The sequence below is a fragment of the Hyaena hyaena genome, unplaced genomic scaffold (assembly GCF_003009895.1).
Source record: "Hyaena hyaena isolate Hyena2069 unplaced genomic scaffold, ASM300989v1 scaffold_383, whole genome shotgun sequence".
In the NCBI taxonomy this organism is placed as follows: Eukaryota; Metazoa; Chordata; class Mammalia; order Carnivora; family Hyaenidae; genus Hyaena; species Hyaena hyaena.
This window is the reverse complement of record NW_024081014.1, coordinates 422842-443723: the sequence shown is the minus strand read 5'-3', so window position 1 is coordinate 443723 and position 20882 is coordinate 422842. Positions and strand designations below refer to the sequence as shown.

General features: G+C 36.8%; 1 protein-coding gene across 2 annotated transcripts in view; it reads right to left on the bottom strand.

Moving 5' to 3' along the window:
- The window catches only part of ENOX2 (ecto-NOX disulfide-thiol exchanger 2), a 197137-nt gene extending 179821 nt beyond the window's left edge, over window positions 1-17316 (bottom strand). For both annotated transcript variants that reach the window (XM_039250805.1, XM_039250806.1), the window contains exon 1: window positions 17250-17316. The gene's annotated coding sequence lies outside the window, so the exon portion shown is untranslated. The remainder of the gene's footprint in view (window positions 1-17249) is intronic.
- Between the last annotated feature and the right edge of the window lie 3566 nt (window positions 17317-20882).

Genomic DNA, 20882 nt, shown 5'->3' with positions numbered 1-20882 from the left:
TGAACATTTGACTGTTGATTTCAGCTCAGGTCATGATCCCAGGGTCATGGGATTGGGGCCCATCTTTGGGCTCTGCACTAAGCATGGAGCCTGCTTGAGATTCTCTCTCTCTCTCTCTCTCTCTCTCTCTCTCTGTATCTGTCTGTCTGTCTCTCTCCCTCTTTCTCTGCTCCTATCACCCAATTGCACTCTCTGTCTAAAATAAAAATAATTATGATAAACTACTCAACATAACTTATATCTTCATAATATAGAAATTCAATGGAGTGTAGAAGAGCTAGACTTCTTAAGTTTTATTTTCATTTTACTTATCAAATAGTAAAAATAATAAATGTACTTTTCACCCTTGGTCTAAATTTCAATATCTAGTGGAAGCTGATGCTTGACTTTTAAGTTATACTGCTAAAGGTTTTCAAGTTGTCATCTGCTTTTCCAAATAGTAACTCCAAGGAATTACCTTTCAGAGTTCATTGTTCATTCATTACTTGTCTGTCCACCCATTCATTCAGACAATCATCCAAATGACATTTGTGGAAGGACTACTTTGAGCCAAACAACAAGACAGATATGGACTCTGCCTGAAATCCCTGCTGTTTCCTCATTTGTTGAGACTAAGAACTCCTTAAAAACAGGAATCCTGTCATTCTGCACAGAATATAGCCAGTTATATTTGCATAAAATCACTTAAATTATTTTTTGACAGTAAGCTTTCTGGCTTCCCCTGTTGCCCACATGCCCCTCCAGACATGGGAGTTAGGAGAAGAAATAGCAGTCTGCTTATCAAGTCTGACCTTTGGATAATGACTACAGCTCTTCCATCTGAGCTTGATGCCATTCTGCCTTGTGGTCAACAAAATGATTAGGCTAAAAATGGCAATATATCTGTTGCTGCTTCCCAGACATTTTCTAAAAAGCTACATTTAAAAAATGGTTGCTTCTGCCCTTCAGCATAGTGGTGAACTGTATCACCAAATGTACTGTCTTGTCTGAGTCAGTGAAAAGTTGGAGCTAATTGACAAGATGTAGATAACTTTGAAAAAGCCTCAAAAGCAGGAACATTTCCTTACTGTTACCATTAAATAAAAACTTGATTTTCTTATTTTAAGAATAAAAACTTATATTCAGAGATTGCTGTTACCTTCTTTTCATTTTTAAAAGTTTTTATTTTAATTCCGGTTAGTTAATACAGTATTCTATTAGTTTCAGGTGGGCAATATAGTGACTCAACACTCTTTCATCCATCATGATAAGTACCCTCCTTAATCCCCTTCCTCTATTTAACCCATCCTCCCACCACCTCCCCTCTGGTAACCATCAGTTTGTTCTCTATAATTAAGAGTCTGTTTTCAGAGTTTCTCTCTCTCTCTCTATTTTTTCCCCTGTTTTGTTTCTTAAATTCCACATATGAATGAAATCATATGGTGTTTGCCTTTCTCTAACTTATTTCACTTAGAACTATACTCTCTAGCTCCATCCATGTCCTCAGAAATAGCAAGATTTCATTCTTTATTTTATGGCTGAATGATATTTCATTGAGTGTGTGTGTGTGTGTGTGTGTGTGTGCATGTGTGTTTATGTGTACACACATATAGATACAGTACCTCTTCTTTATCCATTCTTCCTTCTATGGACCCTGGGGATGCTTTCATAATTTGGCTATTGTAAATAATGCTGCTATAAACATTGGGATGCATGTAGGCCTTTGAATTAGTATTCTTGTATTCTTTGGGCAAATACCTAGCAGTGAGATTGCTGGACCATAGTGTAGTTCCATTTTTAACTTTTTGAGGAACCTCCATACTGTTTTCCACAGTGGCTGCACCAGTTTGCATTCCCACCAACAGTGCAAGAGGGTTCCTTTTACTCCACATCCTCACAAACACCTGTTGTTTCTTGTGTTGTTGATTCTAGCCATTCTGACAGGTGTGAGGTGACATCATAGTTTTGATTTGTATTTCCTTGATGGTGATGATGAACATCTTTTCATGTGCCTGGCCATCTGTATGTCTTCTTTGGAGAAATGTCTGTTTATGTCTTCTGCCCATTTTTAATTAGATTATTTGTTTTGGGATGTTGAGTTTTGTAAGTTTTTTATATATTTTGGATACTAACCTTTTACTGAATATGTCATTTGCAAATTTATTCTCCCATTCTGAAGGTTGCCCTTTCGTTTTGTTGATTGTTTCCTTTGCTGTACAGAATCTTTTTATTTTGATGTAGTCCAATAGTTTATTTTTGCTTTTGTTTCCTTCGCCGCAGGAGACATATCTAGAAAGAAGTTGCTATGGCTGATGTCAAAGAAGTGACTGCCTATGTTATCTTCTAGGATTTGTATGATTTCAGGTCTCACATTTAGGTCTTTAGTCCATTTTGAATTTATTTTTGTGTATGGTGTAAGAAAGTGGTCTCTAGCCAGAATTAATCAAGAAAAAAAAGAGAAAGGACTCAAATAAAATCAGAAATGAGAGAGGATACATAACAACCAACACCACATAAGAGTATATTATGAAAACTATACACCTAGAAGAAATGGATAAATTCATAGAAACATATAAACTATCAAAACTGAAACAGGAAGAAATGGAAAAATTGAAAAGACCAATAAACAGCAAAGAAATTGAATTAGTAATCAAAAAATCCCCAATAAACAAAATTCAGGACCAGATGGTTTGACAGGGGAACTCTACCAAACATTTAAAGAAGAATTAATACCTATTCTTCTTAAATTATTCCAAAACAAAGAAAAGGAAGGAAAACTTCCAAATTCATTCTATGAGGCCAGGATTACCCTGATACCAAAATCAGACAAATACACCACTAAAAAAGAGAACTACAGGCCAATATCCCTGATGAACACAGATGCAAAAATTCTCAATAAAATACTAGAAAACTGAATTGAACAATACATGAAAAAATCATTCACCACCATCAAGTGGAATTCATTCTTGGGTTGCAAGGGTGATTTAATATTCACAAATCAATCAATGTGATACACCATATTAATAAGAGAAAGGATAAGAACCATGTGATCATTTCATTAGATGGGAGACCAAGCATTTGACAAAATACAACATCCATTCGTGATAAAAACTACCAACAAAGTAGGTTTAGAGGGAACATACCTCACCATAATAAAGGCCATTTATGAAAAACCCACAGCTAACAGCATCCTCAATGGGGAACAACAGAGAGTTTTTTCCCTAAGGTCAGGAACAACACAAGAGTGTCTACTCTCACCACTTCTATTCAACATAGTACTGGAAGTCCTGGTCACAGCAAGCAGACAACAAAAAGAAATAAAAAGCATCTAAATTGGTAAGGAAGAAGTCAAACTTTCACTTTTTGCGGATGACATGATACTATATATAGAAAACCCAAAAGACTCCACCAAAAAGCTCCAAAAAGCTGCTAGAACTGATATACAAATTCAGTAAAGTTGCAGGATACAAAATCAATATACCGAAATCTATTTCATTTCTATACGCCAATAATGAAGCAGAATAAAAAGTAATTAAGAGAATAATCCCAATTATAATTGTACCTGAAATAGTAAGATACCTAGCAATAAACCTAACAAAAGAGGTGAGAGGCTTGTACTCTGAAAACTATGAAACACTGATGAAAAAAACTGAAGATGACACAAAGAAATAGAAAGACGTTCAATGCTCATGATTAGAAGAACAAATATTTTTAAAATGTCTATACTACCCCAAATAACCTACACATTTAATGCAATCCCTATCAAAATACCAAGAGCATTTTTCACAATTAGAACAAAGAATCCTAAAATTTGTATGAAACCACAAATGACCCTGAATCACCAAAGCAATCTTGAAAAAGAAAAATAAAGCTGGAGGCATCACAATTCCGGACTTCAAAGTTATATTACAAATCTGTCATAATCAAAACAGTATGATACTGGCAGAAAAACAGACACATACATCATTAGAACAGAATAGAAAATCCATAAATAAATCCACAATTATACAGCAATTAATCTTCAATAAAGCAGGAAAGAATATGCAATGGGAAAGAGTCTCTTCAACAGATGGTGTTGGAAAAACTAGACAGCTACACACAAAAGAATGAAGCTATTACCTTTTCAACTCTCCTTTTTATCCACTTCACAGCTTCCTTGTGAGGTGACCAGAGTATGATTATACAGTTAACATACAAAACTCTAAAGCTCAGAGAGGCGAAGTGACTTGTTTGAAGTCCCATGGCAAGCCAGTGGCAGAGCTGGATCTCCCAACCACCACTCTAAGGATCAGGCTGTTAGGGCTCCTACTCATCAGGAGAGTTGTATTTTTAAGAATTACTAGGAGTCGTGATCCACATATGAGTGAAAATGCAGTTGTTGAGATGATCACTGGGAGTTGTATGTAAGCGAAATTGATAATAAATTATATTAAAAAAAGAATTACTAGGAGTCATGAAAAGCTAATCAGCTATGTCACTTTGTGCCATTGCCTAGTTAATTATTTAGAAATGATTTCCTAGAAAGAAGAAGTGAGGACGCCATCATGGTAAGTAGGCAATTCTGAACAAGAAACATCTTTCAAGCACATTGAGCATTAACTGCAATCCTTCCAAATTGAACATTAATTAAGCCCTCCCCGAAAGGTAGGATTTAAAGAAACAAAAACAACAGAATAACATAACAGTACCAGTATTTTCTCTGTATTAGAGCCCTTTCTGCAAGGATGGAGATAGTTATGACATGATGCATCTCTTTCTCACAAATATCGAAAGCATAGCTGTTACTACTTTTGAAGCATCTCTGTTGTTTCTAGACTCCCTCTAAAATATAAGAATATTAGTTTCATGCATATTTGACACAAGTTTTCTTGTTGGAACATATATAATATTTTTTAAATGATGGATTTATACAAAAACTGAGGATCTTCTGACTTTTATGTCATTTGTTACTTAATTACACAAAATAGATCTGCCCAACATTTTGCTTTTAAAATACTTTACTAAACACAAGTATATTTCTTCATTTTTCTAATCATTTTCTTCTTGAAGATTACCTAGGATTTTATCAACTGATTTTTCTAAGCCTTTGATTTCTTTCTCCCTCACTACAAGTAAATCACAAGCTATATTATATGCATACATTTTATTAAAATAAATGTCACTTTTATTGCTTCCTGGATCACCACAAAGGCTAGCACTTTGTGATCCAAATCAATTTACCCATGATAAAAACCCTTAACATTTCAAAAACATGTATTATAACATGATTAGATCTGTACTTTATACGTAAACCAGAAAATGACATATGTGGCATAATTAATTTGCGAGTAAGGAAGAGAATTAAATGGAACACAGCCCAGTCATCCAAACAAGGATTACAAATAGGAGCTGGGGTAACTATGAGAGAGTTCAAACATATATGATAGTATTAATGAATAACAAACTTGTTAGAGGTAATTTAGAAAAATGAAAAATTCTGATCACCACCACTAAAAATTCCACAAGTTATTATTACAAATGTCACATTAAATTGTTTGATCTACCTTTCGTTAGGGATCAAAGGACATTTGCTTTGTATAGTGTATTTTCTGACTTAATATGGTGATAAAAGGGTCTGTAAAACAGAACTTTTAGCACTTTCTTAAAGGGCTGATTTTCCTTCCTTTATCAGGAAGTTGGGTATTTTCTCCTCAAAGCCATACAATTAGTTCAATGTTTCACAGGAGATAGAGGCTGTGAAGAAAAATGAAATTCATATAGACCTCAAACCGCTCATTTGGCCCATGGTTTCTGCTTCCCTCCCCAACAGAATCCTCACCAGAGCACTAATAAGGTAGCAAAACTGGCTGATTAAAGTGTCATTCTCATATTCCTTCCCTGCCCACCTTCTTGTAAAATAACTAAAGAGCAGTAAAATTACCAAAAGGCAGACAGCAGAATGGAGAATAAAGAATACCAAGGGTACAGAAAACCCACAAACCAGATAATGAGCTCTTGAATAATCAAGATTTGACTTAAACCTCAATTATTTTCTAACTTAGACCCACCATTCTATACTTTTCTTTAGCATCTTAAACAGAACTGCAGTTAATTTCTAAGCCCTTGTTTGGAGGAATGGAAGTGATGGCCAAACTTTGGTATGGGGACCATTGTTCGTAGCCTCTCTTGATACTCCCTCTATAATTTCCCTTGTCTCTGGCACCCAAAGGTGTGCTAACCCTTGTAGGAGCCTGAAACACTAGGAGTGATGATTGACAACTGAAGTAGTACTTCTTGTTCTCTTAAGCAGGATGGGTTGATTCATTACAAGTCAACATTCCAGTAACAGCAGTATATTGGCTAATTGCGTTTTAGGAGTTAAGCATCAGATTTCCCTCTCAATGCACGTACCAGACTTGAGCTGTGAGCAGTCTGTTCCTTGGCATTCACCTACCATGCTTCTCTTTGAATTTGCTTTAAAACTTATTTCCTCCTCTTACTTCTCATTCCTTAATGTAGTGAGATCTCTGCACAAAAATACCATCTACCCTCTGCCACTAAGTAGTTGATATCATCTTTAGAATTCATGTCAGTCTATGACAGGCTTCCTATTACAGCTACTCAACTCAGATCCAGATTCATTTCTTAACTCCATGTTCTCAAACCTGCTCTCTTCCCTGCCATGTTAACTATTAATATTTCAATTCCCAGAAATCTCACACTTCCTGGTAAAACTGCCTGTTCCAGTGCAGTGATGGTTTCAATATTTTCAAAAATGTTCTTTCTACAAATAATGTCATCAATAAAGGGAAAACAGCACTTCTGGGAGAAATTGAAGGTGAATGCGGCGAAAGGGTAAGGAATCATAGTCCAAAATTCCTTAACTTACAGTAAGGTAGCTTCCTAGGGAAAATGTCTGAGATGGCATCAGTAACTAAGCATTCCTCGTGATCATTCCAACACTATTAGCACCTTTCTCCTACCCTGGATGCCCATTCCATACTCTCCTGCATTCCTTTTAGTTTAGAATTGTTTGCAAGTCATGTTGTGGAAGTAGTTTCTTTTTCTAAGCAGATAACATCTTGTTGGCTCACTGTGCCCCCAACCCCAGCACAGGCATGCACACACACACTTACACACTGCAGTACATTGTACCACATTGTGTACTCCACAGACACTCAATACATGCCTGATGACATATTTTATAATGATCCTCTGGACATCTTTCTCTGATAACAAGTCATTCTCTCTCTACCACTCCTTATTCTCACTTCCTTAGAGACACAGATCTGAGGTAGACAGTGAATAGAGTTGTTGCCTTCACTTAGGAAGCAGGGTCAATGTCAAAACCGAAACAGAGCTCTATTTTGTGATGACAATTATTGATCCTGCTTGCAGTTGAAGGGGAAGAGAGGAAAACCAAATTGGAAATGTTTACCTCCAAGGCCTTACTGTAAAGAATCAAGCAACTCATAATTTGCCATACATCGGCTACAAAAATATATTCAACTGATAGAGTTCACATGGACACAGTGGCATCAGTTTGCTGGTGATTCCCTTTAGCAGACTGGGCAGGGTATGGTCTTTGAGTGCATCATCATCTAAATAAAGGAAGCTATACATTACAGCAGATAGAACCAACAAAGCTATTGCTCTCCTATACAAAATCTGGTTGATATTTAACCTTTGTTAGGGGAAGAGGAAAAGTTTACAAGCCATCATGCCGGCAGCCTAAAGCCTACTTCACTTCATTCAAACATTTCTACTATTACAGAACATTGCCACTGTTAATACTGCCCTTGTGTGACTGAGTAGGGAATTACTATCTCTGCCATACTGAAAAAGCATCTTCCACTTCACAGATCCAAATAAACACCCATACAAACTAATTTAAAATAAATGAATAAGGAGTATATAATTGCATAAGTATTTCTATAAATTTCTGTGGAAAAGAAGAGCAATGAGTGGTCTATGGACTGTTACAATATTAACAAGCATCATAAGGATTTTTTTTTTACAGAAGTCTTTCCAAATCAGCAAGGAGTACTACAATTTAACTTTTATCATTAGTAGAGCTAAAGTTTTGCTTCTAGATTTACCAATGACTCACTAAGAGATTTTGGGTGAATCAACGAACTAGAACAAAAATTATGATTTTTATTCTGAAATATCCTAATAGGGTCCAAAGACTAAAAGAACCTCATTAATTGAAATTCTATACATGGAGCCCAGGATAAAAAACTACTAATACTAAATAGTGCTTTATAGATTACAAAGGTATTTTACACCATTTCATATTTAATTTTTATAACTCTGGGAGCTGGAGTACATAGAGCAGGTATTATTATTACTTTTATTTATTTATTTATTCATTCATTCATTCATTCATTCATTCATTTCATAGTTTATTGTCAAGTTGGCTGCCATATAACACCCAGTGCTCACCCCAACAAGTGCCCTCCTCCATGCCCATCACCTTCCTTCCCCTCTCCCCCACCCCCATCAGCCCTCAGTTTGTTCTCAGCATTCAAGAGGGTGGGAGGCAAATCTTGAATATTGCTTTCTTTTAAAAATGAGAAAACTGAGTTTTAAAGATATTTGTTTGCCCAATATAGTTCATAAGGCATTGAACCGGTCTAAAAACTGCACTGAAAATTTAGTATTCTGACACTTAACACAGTGCCTGAAACATATGTGTATTCAACATAAATTAATATTTGTTGACTGAATGAACATATTATACTACCTCCCCTAACTACATTTACTCGTATGCAAAGAGTCCCATAGGTACATTCCAGAGTCACTGATAAAGTCATTTACTTTCCAATAAGGAAGTAAAAAGCCATTGTGAATATTAATTCAGCCATGTATTTTGGTAGCATGAGGCCCATGAGCTGAAAGCATAAGATACTCAGTGTCCAGTCACTGTGAAGTTTGGAATAGAATTGATGAAAATTTTGTACGGTGTTTAAAAAATGATGGTCCAATTATCATTATTACTTTGTGAGAGAGGAACTTTTCAATAAGACTTAGTGGGAAAAGTAAAATTTGGAAACCCATTTGAGCTCCCACTGTAAAAATAAACAATGCTTCTTAATTGCTATGTTTTCCAGTCATTCAGTCAGAGAAAAGAAATCTTAGACTTGGGAGGTACCCTGCAGTTACTGGGTCTTACCATCCTCCCACTGCCATTTTGCTGAGAATTCAATGGTGATTGAGAGAAGAAGTGATGCGAGGGAGATCCAGAACTAGACTCCAGTCTCTTTATAGACAGAACTCTTCACAGGAACAGTTGGGATTCATATCCTCTCTATAGGTGTCATCCAAAGGAATTTCCTATCATCTAAATTCTTTCCCTTAACAAAGGTGACTATCATGTAGCTCTACTTGGGAACATATGGTTCCCTTAGATTACAACTTAAGTGGCAGTCGGTTGTATGACAGATAAATGCTCCCCAGACTTCCCAGAAGATCAGAATAGTGTAGTAGAAGAATAAAGGCTCTGAGAGACTCTTGAATGCTGAGAACAAACTGAGGGCAGATGGGGGGAGGGGCATGGAGGAGGGCACTTGTGGAGATGAGCACTGGGTTTTATATGGAAACCAACTTGACAATAAACTATTAAAAAAATTAAATTTAATTTAAATTAAAAAAAAGAATAAAGGCTCTGGAGTGAAACTCTAGAATAACAATCTTCCTACCTGCTACTTACTGACTTTTGACAAGACAATGAACTCCCAGAACATTAATTTCTTTATGTGTTCTTTATATCTTAAATGGAGATATTATTTACTTTACACAGCTTTTGAGATAATCCAAGTAAAACATTGTCAACAGATTTGATACTAAGAAAAGTACTCAGTAAAATGAGTAACATTTTACTCACTCTTCCTTCCTTGTAGTTACCCTTGGTACCTGAGCTAATTAATACTGGCCTCAGTAAGACATGGGCAACTTTCCTTTCATTCAAATAACAATTATCTACTGAGCAGTATTACATGCAAGGCCCTGGAAATACAACAGTGAACAAACAGGTAAAAATTCCCTGCCGTTGTGGAACTCACATTCTAGTAGCAGATACAGAAAAGAGACAAAATAAATAAGTAAAATATATTGTATATAAAATAATGATAAAGTGCTTTGCTCAGATCAGGAAGCAGATTAGATTAGGCCTATTAATAAAAGCTTTGACCTACTCATGTTCTAGGAAGCATTTGTTGTCTCTTGTCCTCTACCTTTTTTTTTTTTAAGACGACAACAAAAGGCTAAGGCTTTTTGACATAGCACTTTCTAATCTTGAGGTATAAAGTGTAATATGATAGAATATGAATAGATGAGTTGCATAGGTGAACAGTTTAGAAAATGGTTCCGGGGTTACCTGGGTGGCTCAGTCGGTTAAGCGTCCGACTTCAGCTCAGGTCATGATCTCATGGTTCGTGTGTTCGAGACCCGCATCGGGCTCTGTGCTGACAGCTAGCTCAGAGCCTGGAGACTGCTTTAGATTCTGTATCTCCCTCTCTCTCTGACCCTCCCCTGCTCACGTTGTCTCTCTCTCTCTCAGAAATAAATAAAACATTTAAAAATTTTGAAAAAAATAGAAAATGGTATGGAGGAGGGCACTTGTGGGGATAAGCACTGGGTGTTATATGGAAACAAACTTGACAATAAACTATTTAAAAAATTTAAAAAAATAGAATGTGGTTCTGGTATACTGAATTAAAAAGAAGCCAGTTTCCAATATTTAGCCACAAAAGTAGAACAAACAAATAAATAAAATGTACATAAAATTACCACCAATTAGATATACAGAAAGGCATATGCAATTTGGAAAGAAATTTCAAAATTTTTAAGATCTGCAAAGTTCTCAGATATCTGCAAATAATTGTAGCAGCAAGGGTAGACCCCAAACCAGCAAATATGATTTGGGTGGGACAGTAAATCACCTAGCAAGACACAGAAAGCCTTCTGGGAATAACCTATATCACAAGGACCTCTTCTTGATTTGTATTCTCCAAGCACTTAGACTTTCTATAACCTTACTGAGCTGTGAAACGTATAGGCTTTCATTTTGTATATTGTCACCCACTTCACAGAACTGGAGACCATACTACCAATTTTATATCATCTCTCAGCACACCGCAGAGTGCACATTTATGGTAGGCTCCTAATTACCCTGGTGTGTGATATGAAGATCAGTAGCTTTTTTTAGTTGTTTTTAATTCACTAAGGGTAGTCAATATTTTCTTCAAAATCCTTTGGCCTAGAAGTAAATTCCTGTTATGTCCCTATTGACCATCAAGAAATGGTGATAAAGGTGATGCAAGGAGCAAGTGACAATATTAATGAGACTTTTACAAAGTTTTTTAACAGAGACATACTGTTTTAGTTACCTAAAGATGTCAGAAAATTACAATTTGTTTCATCTTTGTTGGCAGCTGCACTAGCTATTCCATTACAGGGAAAGAATTGATTTATGTGCAGCTGTTGAAAACACAATGAACCAGTCACCACAATTGTAACAAGTGTTGATGCTGGAATACCCACTTCAGATAGCATCTATAACACTGTCATGAAGAAAGTTGACAGTACACTACCTAAAGTAATGATTCCAGTTCCACACTTGCCAAGATTGGCGTCACTGCTATAGAACTGGGTTCTACCGGAGTGGCAATGAAAATTCACTCTTTCATGTTATTTTAAATAAGGCCAAGGCCTATGGCCAAGAATGCTGTTTTTTATTCTCTCCTTATGGTATAAGCTTTATACTACTTGGACTGGATGAACACAAAGTTTGTTTTGATTTGCACAACGAAGTCACTCGTCATATTTGTCCCCTTCTTATTCTTTATATATTAAAATTGTAGGTAGAAGAGTTTACAAGGAAGCTTATGGCTCCTGTGAGGAAAGGGGCACATTTTTAATATGAATGAAAATTAAGTTTCCACCCACACAAGTAGTTTACAGAACGTGTGTAGCATGTGTGTGTGTGTTTGGGGAACTTGCAGAACAGATGTAAGCAAGTAGACATAATACAATGTGATGAGTCTAAACAAAGTGCTCAAAAATGGCCTAATTCTTCCAAGACCTCTTCAGTAAGTCATATGTGAGCTGGTTCTTAAAGAATGAATAAAACAGACAGGAGGGAAGACCAAGAGAGGAGAGTATTTCAGGCAAAAGAGATGGCTGGCGCAAAGGCACAGAATGCACAGTAAAAAAATAAATTCAAGGAAAACTTAGCAGTCTTGCGGGGCATGAGTATAATGTAAAAGGGTACTGAGGTGGAGAATAGCCATGCCTATCCTTTTATTTTGTGATGAGACTTGGATGCTATCTGACTTCTGACTTCTTGCATAGTTTCTTTAGCATCACTGAGGATCTTACAGAAGAGTATCACCCACCTAAGATTCTCTAATGAAACCAGGCTACTGACATATAGACAAAGGGGTGGGAAAAAAATGTGAGATGAGAAGATAATCAGGAAAAAGAAACTGGACAATGGAAAGTAGAGATATGATTTAAAGATGCACCAGAGATAGTGTTGGGGTAAGGCAGCAGACCTTAGAGGTAAGGTGATTGTTTCTGAGCCAGAATTTCAGCCCAGAGTATACAAAGCACAGTCAGATTAAAAAAAAAAAAGCTAGTAATGGCTTTGACTGCAAATCAAGGAATAGTTTTCACGTGGAAGCAGTACGCAAAACGCAGTCAGTCTAATATATATATATTATATATTATATATATTAGAGAGAGTGAGTGAATGAGCAGGTGAGAGGGAAAGAGGGAGAGGGAGAATCTTCAGCAGGCTCCATGCTCAGCCTGGAGCCCAATGCAAGGCTCGATCCCATGACCCTAGGATCATGACCTGAGCCAAATTCAAGGGTTGGACACTCAACTGTCTGCGGCACCTTGGCGCCCCTCTGGCCTTCTTTTCTACTATATGTGGATACATAAGTTGGCAGTCTGAAACTTGGAAGAGAGCCCTCACCAGAACCTGACAATGCTGGCACCCTGATCTCAGAGTTCCAATCTCCAGAACTATGAGAAATAAATTTCTGTTGTTTATAAGACACCCAGTCCATGGTACTTGTCACAGAAGCCCCAACTCTAAGATAGTGGAATGACAACTTTGAAGAACAACTTGGATGTGTCTTATAAAGTTGAAAGATACATATGCTCTGCAACTCAGTACTGTCACTTCAAGTTGGGAACCTTACACATACCCAGAAGAAGACATAAACAATGATATATATTGGAGTACTTTTTGTAATAGTGAAAAGTAAGAAAAGTAAGAAAAAAAAACCTACAAAACTTATCAACAAGGACATGGAGAAATAAAATGAAACACTCTATAGCTATTAAAATGAATAGGTATGTATATCAATACAGATAAATCTTAGAAATAGAGTGGAAAATGCAAGCTTCTTAATGACATGGATAGTGTGATATAAATTTTGTAAAAATTAAATATTAAAATTCTGCCAAATACTGTTTCTAAGTGCATGCATTTCTAGGTGCAAATACATGAATGGGAAGGACTTATACCAACTTCAGGATGGTAGTTCTTCTGGGGAGGAAGGAAAGATAATGTGATCAGGGAAGGGCACAAAGTAAATTTCAACTGCTCAACCATATTTGTCTTCTTAAAGGATTGGAAACAAATATGGAAAATATTAATGTTTGGTAAATCTGTATTGTGGGCATAACTATATACCATGTTCATCTCTGTATTTGAAGTTTTTTACAATATATTTGTTTTATAAAAGAATAGAGAAGTACATTTCCTTTACAACTATCGATATTCACTTTGATCAAAAGCTAAAGTTAGCTATATGGTAGAAATTATGTCAACTCTGAGCCCTGTTTTGTCACCTGTCAGCTTATGCAGTCCAAATTGAGGGAGAGTTGGGCTTAGGTGCCCTTTTCATTTTAGATAAAGTCCCATAAAGGGATAAGCATATGTAATTACATATTATAAACTTTCACTATATATACTGTCAAATGCATACCAAGATCACATTTTAAATCATTCATTTGTTGTTCCTCAAAAAGTGATAGCACCTGCAGACATTAGCTCTGTCTTCAAGCCAGTGAGATGGCTCATTATGCCCTAATGCTAATTACACACAATGTTCTTCACTTTCTATGAAGTTTGATGTGTTTGCATCAGATCCAGATTATTACCTGGAAGGATAAACTGTTTTTAGTTTGAAGAAAACACAAGGTTGCAGCTCAATGCTTTGCAAATAGGATAGAAAAATTCTTAAAAGTCAATAAGAAATAGTTCAAACATAAAGAGTTAAAAACTCTTTAATATCCAGAGCTCAGAGAGGAATAAAATCCTAAAAAATTTTGGAGGGAAAGGATTTCAGCTAATTTTAGAAAGTGATTTACATGGTCTTAAAAATTGTTTATAAATAAATGGTCACTATCTAAATCACATAGATGAGTGATTTCTGAATCTATGCTAATATCAGAAAATTATACATGCCTGCTAGGGTTTATATAGATAAAACAGACTTGTGTTGGTGGACACAATTCCCTACTAATAAACTAATTAACCCAGCCAAAATGCAGAAACTCATTAAAAGCATTTAAATTCATGTTAAATGTAAATGTGCAATTATCTGCAATTGTGATAACCAAAATAAACAACACTCAGAACCATAAGGCCCTAATAAAACATTTGAAGTTGAGAACTTGACTTGTAGGAGTTAGAAAAGTAATCAAAAACCAAAATCAGTTCATACTAAGGCAGGGTTTCATTTATACAGTGTATCCAGGAACAGAATTAATAATCCACAAGGTTTGAAAAGCCATAAAGTTCCTCCAAATTTAGGTAAAGGCACCTATAAATGGGCTGATTTCTAAATGTGGATACACACCACAAAATACTGAGTGCAGATACTGTCCTCTCTGGAATATTCTTCTCTACTCATCTTTGCAAGGCTACAATTACTCATTCTTGAAGCCTTAACTATCACTTCCATGGGAAGTCTTTCCACCTTCTCTACCCTCCACATCTCAGGTTCTGTACTCCTGCTTGGTATTCTATTACATTGTGACAACCACCCATTACATACAGTACTTAAACTTTAGTTTAACTGTCATCTCCCTTACTAGATCATAAGCTCATAAGCTAAGAATCAGTCCTGTCTTGATTCTTATAATTTTCATCGAGCAAAAAACAGTACCTGGCACATAGTAGGAACTTGACAAATATTTATTGAATATATTAATGAGTGCATAGATGGATACATAGATAGATGTAAATATATTAACGTGTTGATCAAATTCTACACAGTGCAAGGTAACCATTTTTTAAAAGTATATTAGATTACATGAGGGTCTGTGTTTGTTTCTTTAAGTGTGATGGTGATGGAGTATGTTACACATTTCTGGAGAGGGAAGGACTTTCTAAAAACACAAAAATGAGTATGCCTAAATAATTCTTGAGGAGTCATATTTTTTCAGATTTATGTATTTATGCTCAAACTGCTTCCATCCATGTTTCATTTATTCTTACAACCTCCAAGAAAAATAGATAAGGACAGATATTATCATTGTCATTTTTCTGAAGGAGAAATGGATTGAGAGTGAAGTGAATTTGTCCAACTGCGAATAGTATCACAATGCCTAAGCTGATGCTCCAGCCACTACAATAGTGTATCCTAGTAAGATCACAATTACTATCACAATCTTTTTAGAGCTGGAGAAAGAGATATGAGCAAATATCTGAGACAGAAAGAAAGCCCATAATTCATAGTGACTAATCTGCTTTTCAGACACCTCGTAAAGGAAATTTAACTGCTGAGTTTAAGTTACTTATTTAATTAGCACATACAAGGGGATATTAGGACTGGGATGGAAGTTTACTTTTTGTCTAAGTTGATAAAGTCTTGCACTAACATTGGTCATTCAGTTTAGTAGATAAGATGAAATGCATTTAACAAGAATGACTAAGATTTCAGCTTGAAAAATTAAATATGATATTTTTCTGAATTATAATTGATAAGAAAAATGTTGAGTCTGATTTATTTTTGTAATTAATACCATGTGGAAAGCAACACTGAGATTAAAACATCGATATTAATTGAACTCGTTTTTGAGCCTTATAAATGATCTAGTTTGATTACTGGTACACAAAAGGATTGCCTCCATATTTCTTTTCCTTAAAAAATCAATATAACTCAGTAGGGTGTTTTCAAACATACGAAGCAGAGTAGGTGCTGCTCCCAAAGCAGTTTTCTGAGGGTCATATATGAATGGGATTTTATTACATTTTTCAGCCTCACATGATGCCTTTCCATCAAGGAGCTCAAGGAGCTCAAGGACCTCACAGGAACAGCCACTTCCCTGGAGCTTCATCAGCAGAGGTCCGTGGAAGGTGCCTTTGTCCAGAAATGAAAGGCAATGGTGACCTTCTTAGAGCAGAGAAGATCAGGCATACTATTGTCTTGGTTTCTATTAACCTGTTCTTACTGACAGATTTCAATGTTAAAAGAAATCTGTGTTTACAATATTGACTGCAACAAATCACAATGTGCATCCCTTTATTCTAGTCCTTCTGGCTTCACCTTGTCTCTAATGTACTGGCTGATACTGCTTTTTCTTTCAGGTCTTTCTCTCCGATGGGCTACTTGTTGCTCCTTTGTGTTTCAGGAGAATAAAAAGTAACAGGGGCAAAAGTTGCCTATATCTCAAGAACTGACATAACAAGGTAAATATTAGGGCATGGTAACATAATCATAATAATTGCTTTCACTAAATGCCAACTATGCGCCAAGCCCTGTACTATCACGTACTTCACATGCACTACCTCATTTCATTTTTTCCCACAGATTATCATATAAATATTACTATTATCCTCATTTTGTAGAAAAGGAACTTGAATACCAGCTCTTTAACTTATTTACCCAAGATCTCAGAGCTAAGTAAATGGCAGGCTCGGGATTTAAACCAAGGCCCATCTGGTCCCAAAATCAGTTTGCTATGCCATATTGCCAACCTGAAACAAAATGATGTACTCTAAATATGGTATCAGGTGGTATGCATGTCTGAAAGCAGAAGAAATTACAAGCTTTCTGACCTTTTAAGGCTGAAGGGATGATGTAGAATTAGAATTTGTTTGGGGAAATGGCTAAAATTTATTGAGGGCACAGTACAGGTGCTGTTCTAAGAGTGTCACATGTATTGACTCATTTAATCCCTACAATACTCTACTAAGTAAAATATGTGGTATTTTAATGACCATTGCAAAAATTAAAAAACTGGCACTGAAAGGTAAAATGACTTACTCAAGGTCACACAGCTGGGAAGTGGTGGAGCTAGAATCCAAATCCAAGCAGTCTGGCTCCAGAGTATACACGCTTAATCACAACACTATATTAATGAGAAATTGGTTGAGATTAGGAATTGTCCCAAGGAAAAAAATAATCACACAGTTTTAGAGCCAGAAAGAACCTTAAAGATTATTTAGTCCAACCTTCTTATCTTACCAATGAGAAAAGGGAGGCAGAGCAAGCTTAACCGACTTACTTAAAGTCACATGGTTTGCAAGTAGCTTGAGCCTGCACTACAGCCCGGGTCTTCTCAATCCCAGTCAAGTGTCCATCCCATTCTACCACTCTATGCTTTCCCAGATATACTCATATGGCAAAATAAGAGTAGACTTCAGCTAAACTGCCTTTTCTGGGCCTGCACCTGAGCTATTGAACATGACTGGAGAAAATCCATATAGCTGAGTTGATGGGCTTTGCTTTCATTTAAAGTATTCCCAATCACAAGCCTCAACTGAGCACTCATCTCTGCCCCACAGTGCTCCTTCTATATTAAGCTTGCTTTCCCACTCTTCAAATTGACTGTATATATATATCTTCACCTATTTCCTCAATCCTTCTAAATCTTTCCCACTTCTTGCCTTTAGCTGATGATCTTGCCTCATGCTTTGTGGAAGAAACAAAAGCCATCAGAAAGAGGTGTCTCCTCTTCCCACCACCAAATCTACACAATGACCTACATCTTTATCTATTCTTTCTCTTCTGCCTTGTTGAGATGGAAAGAGTGTCCCCCCAATCCCATCCTCCCTTGTCTGCTCAAAGGCTTTGCTCATATCTAGATTCCTTTTCTTCTGCATCATCACTTCTCACTTTCTACTGGAAGTCAGCCTTGACTTCTACTCTTTCAATATCCCATACTTCCCAACCTTTTGATTTCAACTTCAAAATCCATGTTGAATTCCTCCATTTCTCTTCATCTTTGCTACCCTCATTTTTATCCACATCAGCATTTTCTCTTACCTAGACTCCTGCAATAAATAAATAACCTAATTGGCTGTTGTGCTTCCATTCTTGCCCACCATTAACTCACTGTCCACAGGCAGCCAAAGCAGGCTTTACAAAAAAATGTGAGTTCATATTACTTCTGTGCTTAAAATCTTTCTATGGGGGGCGCCTGGGTGGCTCAGTCGGTTGAGTGTCTGACTTTCGCTTAGGTCATGATCTCGCGGTTCGTGGGTTCGAGCCCCGCGTCGGGCTCTGTGCTGACTGCCAGCTCAGAGCCTGGAGCATGTTTCAGTCTGTGACTCCCTCTCTCTCTGACCCTCCCCTGCTCACGCTGTCTCTCTCTCTCTCTCTCTCTGTCTCTCTCCTAGAAATAAATAAAACATTAAAAAAAATCTTTCTATGGATTCCCACTGTTTTTAGAATAAAATCCAAATTTTATAACCCCAATTCTTTTTTTAAATTTTTAATAGTTTATTGTCAAGTTGGTTTCCATATAACACCCAGTGCTCATTCCAATAAGTGCCCTCCTCCATGCCTATCACCCCCTTCCCCTCTCTCCCAACCCCATCAACCTTCAGTTTGTTCTCATTATATAAGAGTCTCTTATTAAAACCCCAATTCTTGAGGCCTATAAACCCTGCACTGGGGCACCTGGGTGGCTCAGTCCGTTGGGTATCCAACTTCGGCTCAGGTCATGATCTCACGGTTCGTGGGTTCAAGCCCCACGTCAGGCTCTGTGCTGACAGCTAGCTCAGAGCCTGGAGCGTGTTTCGGATTCTGTGTCTCCACTTCTCTCTGACCCTCCTCTGTTCATGCTCTCTCTCTCTCTCTCAGAAACAAATAAAAAACATTAAAAATAAAAAAAATAAAGCCTGTATGATGTGGCATAATTTACCTCTCCCAACTGTATTTATATTTATATATGCCATGTTCCCCTTCCTCAACTATGCTGGGTTTCCCTCTGTTACTGAAACATACCAAACCTTTCTTGCTTTAACCTGTGCCTGCTGTTTCCTAGGTAATTGTGTGTGAAATGCCTTCTCTTCCATCACACCTCAGCCTGAAACGCATCTTTTCAGAGAAACCTTCCTTCTGTGATATCTAAGTAGATCCTGCCATTTTTTACTCCTCCGTAGCTGTCCTCATACTTAACCACCATCAGTAAGAATTTTACGTATGTAGGGGCACCTGGGTGGCTCAGTCAGTTAAGCATCCGACTTCAGCTCTGGTCATGATCTCATGGTTCCTGAGTTCAAGCCCTGCGTCGGACTCTGTGCTGACAGCTCAGAGACTGGAGCCTGCTTCGGATTCTGTGTCTTCCTCTCTCTGCCCCTCCCCTGCTCATGCTCTGTCTCTCTCACTGTCTCTCAAAAATAATAAACACTAAAAAAAGAATTTTATGTATTCATGTATATTTGTTCACTTGTCTGCCTTGAAGTTCAATGAGAGCAGGGACTCCTGTATATCTTTTTTTACCATTGTATTTACAATATCTAATGGAGTATCTGGCACCAAGCAGGTGTTCAATAAATTTTTGCTGAATTATGAAATGAATTAATTAATCCCTGGATCTGATTGAAAAACACCTGAAACAATGATCAAATGGGGAGAGACAGAGTCCTTAGAATAAACCATATAAACCAGAATAAACTTCTGTCAAGAGCTCTTCTCTAGATCCTCTATAGTCACTAACACATTGCTGTCAAATAAAGATACTCTCTACAGGGGAAAAAAATTCTGACTTCTCTAGGAAAAGAATCTGGCTGGTTTCATGATCCCAAACCTTTTGCTAAACTGTAATCAACAGATTCTGATCTTCATGATGATCTCTTTCTGAGTGAAATTAAAAAAAAAATAATCTGCATATGTTACTCAGATGAGGGACAGGACCTTGAGGTTGTTAACTGTTTAAGGTTCTCTTTGTCAAATATGCTCCTTCTCACTATACATACTTGAACAGAAAGCGAGAGTTACATTTTACTTCATTATTTTTACCTCTAGTCATTTATTCCTCTGCTAAGGAGTTTATTGATTCTTCAACATCAATTTAGAGCTGGAGTTTACAGCACTCCCAGCAGAAACCTTACAGTGCTCAAAATAAATGTCTTGCCTGAACAACACCATGTCAGTTGTTGAAGATGTAACTTAGGAAGACAAATGCACCTAAAGGTAGAAACTAAATATAGATATTCCCTTATATATACACAGTTGGGATGTGACCTTTCTTAGAACAAAAAATAAAAGAAAAAAATCTGTAACATACAGAAAATTCAGTAGTATAAAGAGTCTAATTAGGAAAAGAGTGGAATTCATTATAGCATACTACCTCCCACTAATGTTCCATAACAGTTATTTTAGACAGGAAGCACAAGGTTGCCAAACGTTCTACATTTCCTGTACTAGTTTCACATCCTACACATCTAGCCTAGTATTAAAAATATTGTCCATGATATTTTGCTTCCTGGCTTCTAGAGTGGGAGCCTCCAAAGCCTGCCTATAAACCTTTTGGGATTCAAATTCCAACTTTCATCCTGTAGAAGGCATATCTGTCTACACATACCACCCCCTTCTAGCAAAACGTTGGTTATGCTCAAATGCTTTGGGATTAGGAGTGAGGAAGTCTTGAATTACATATCTAAGTATAAC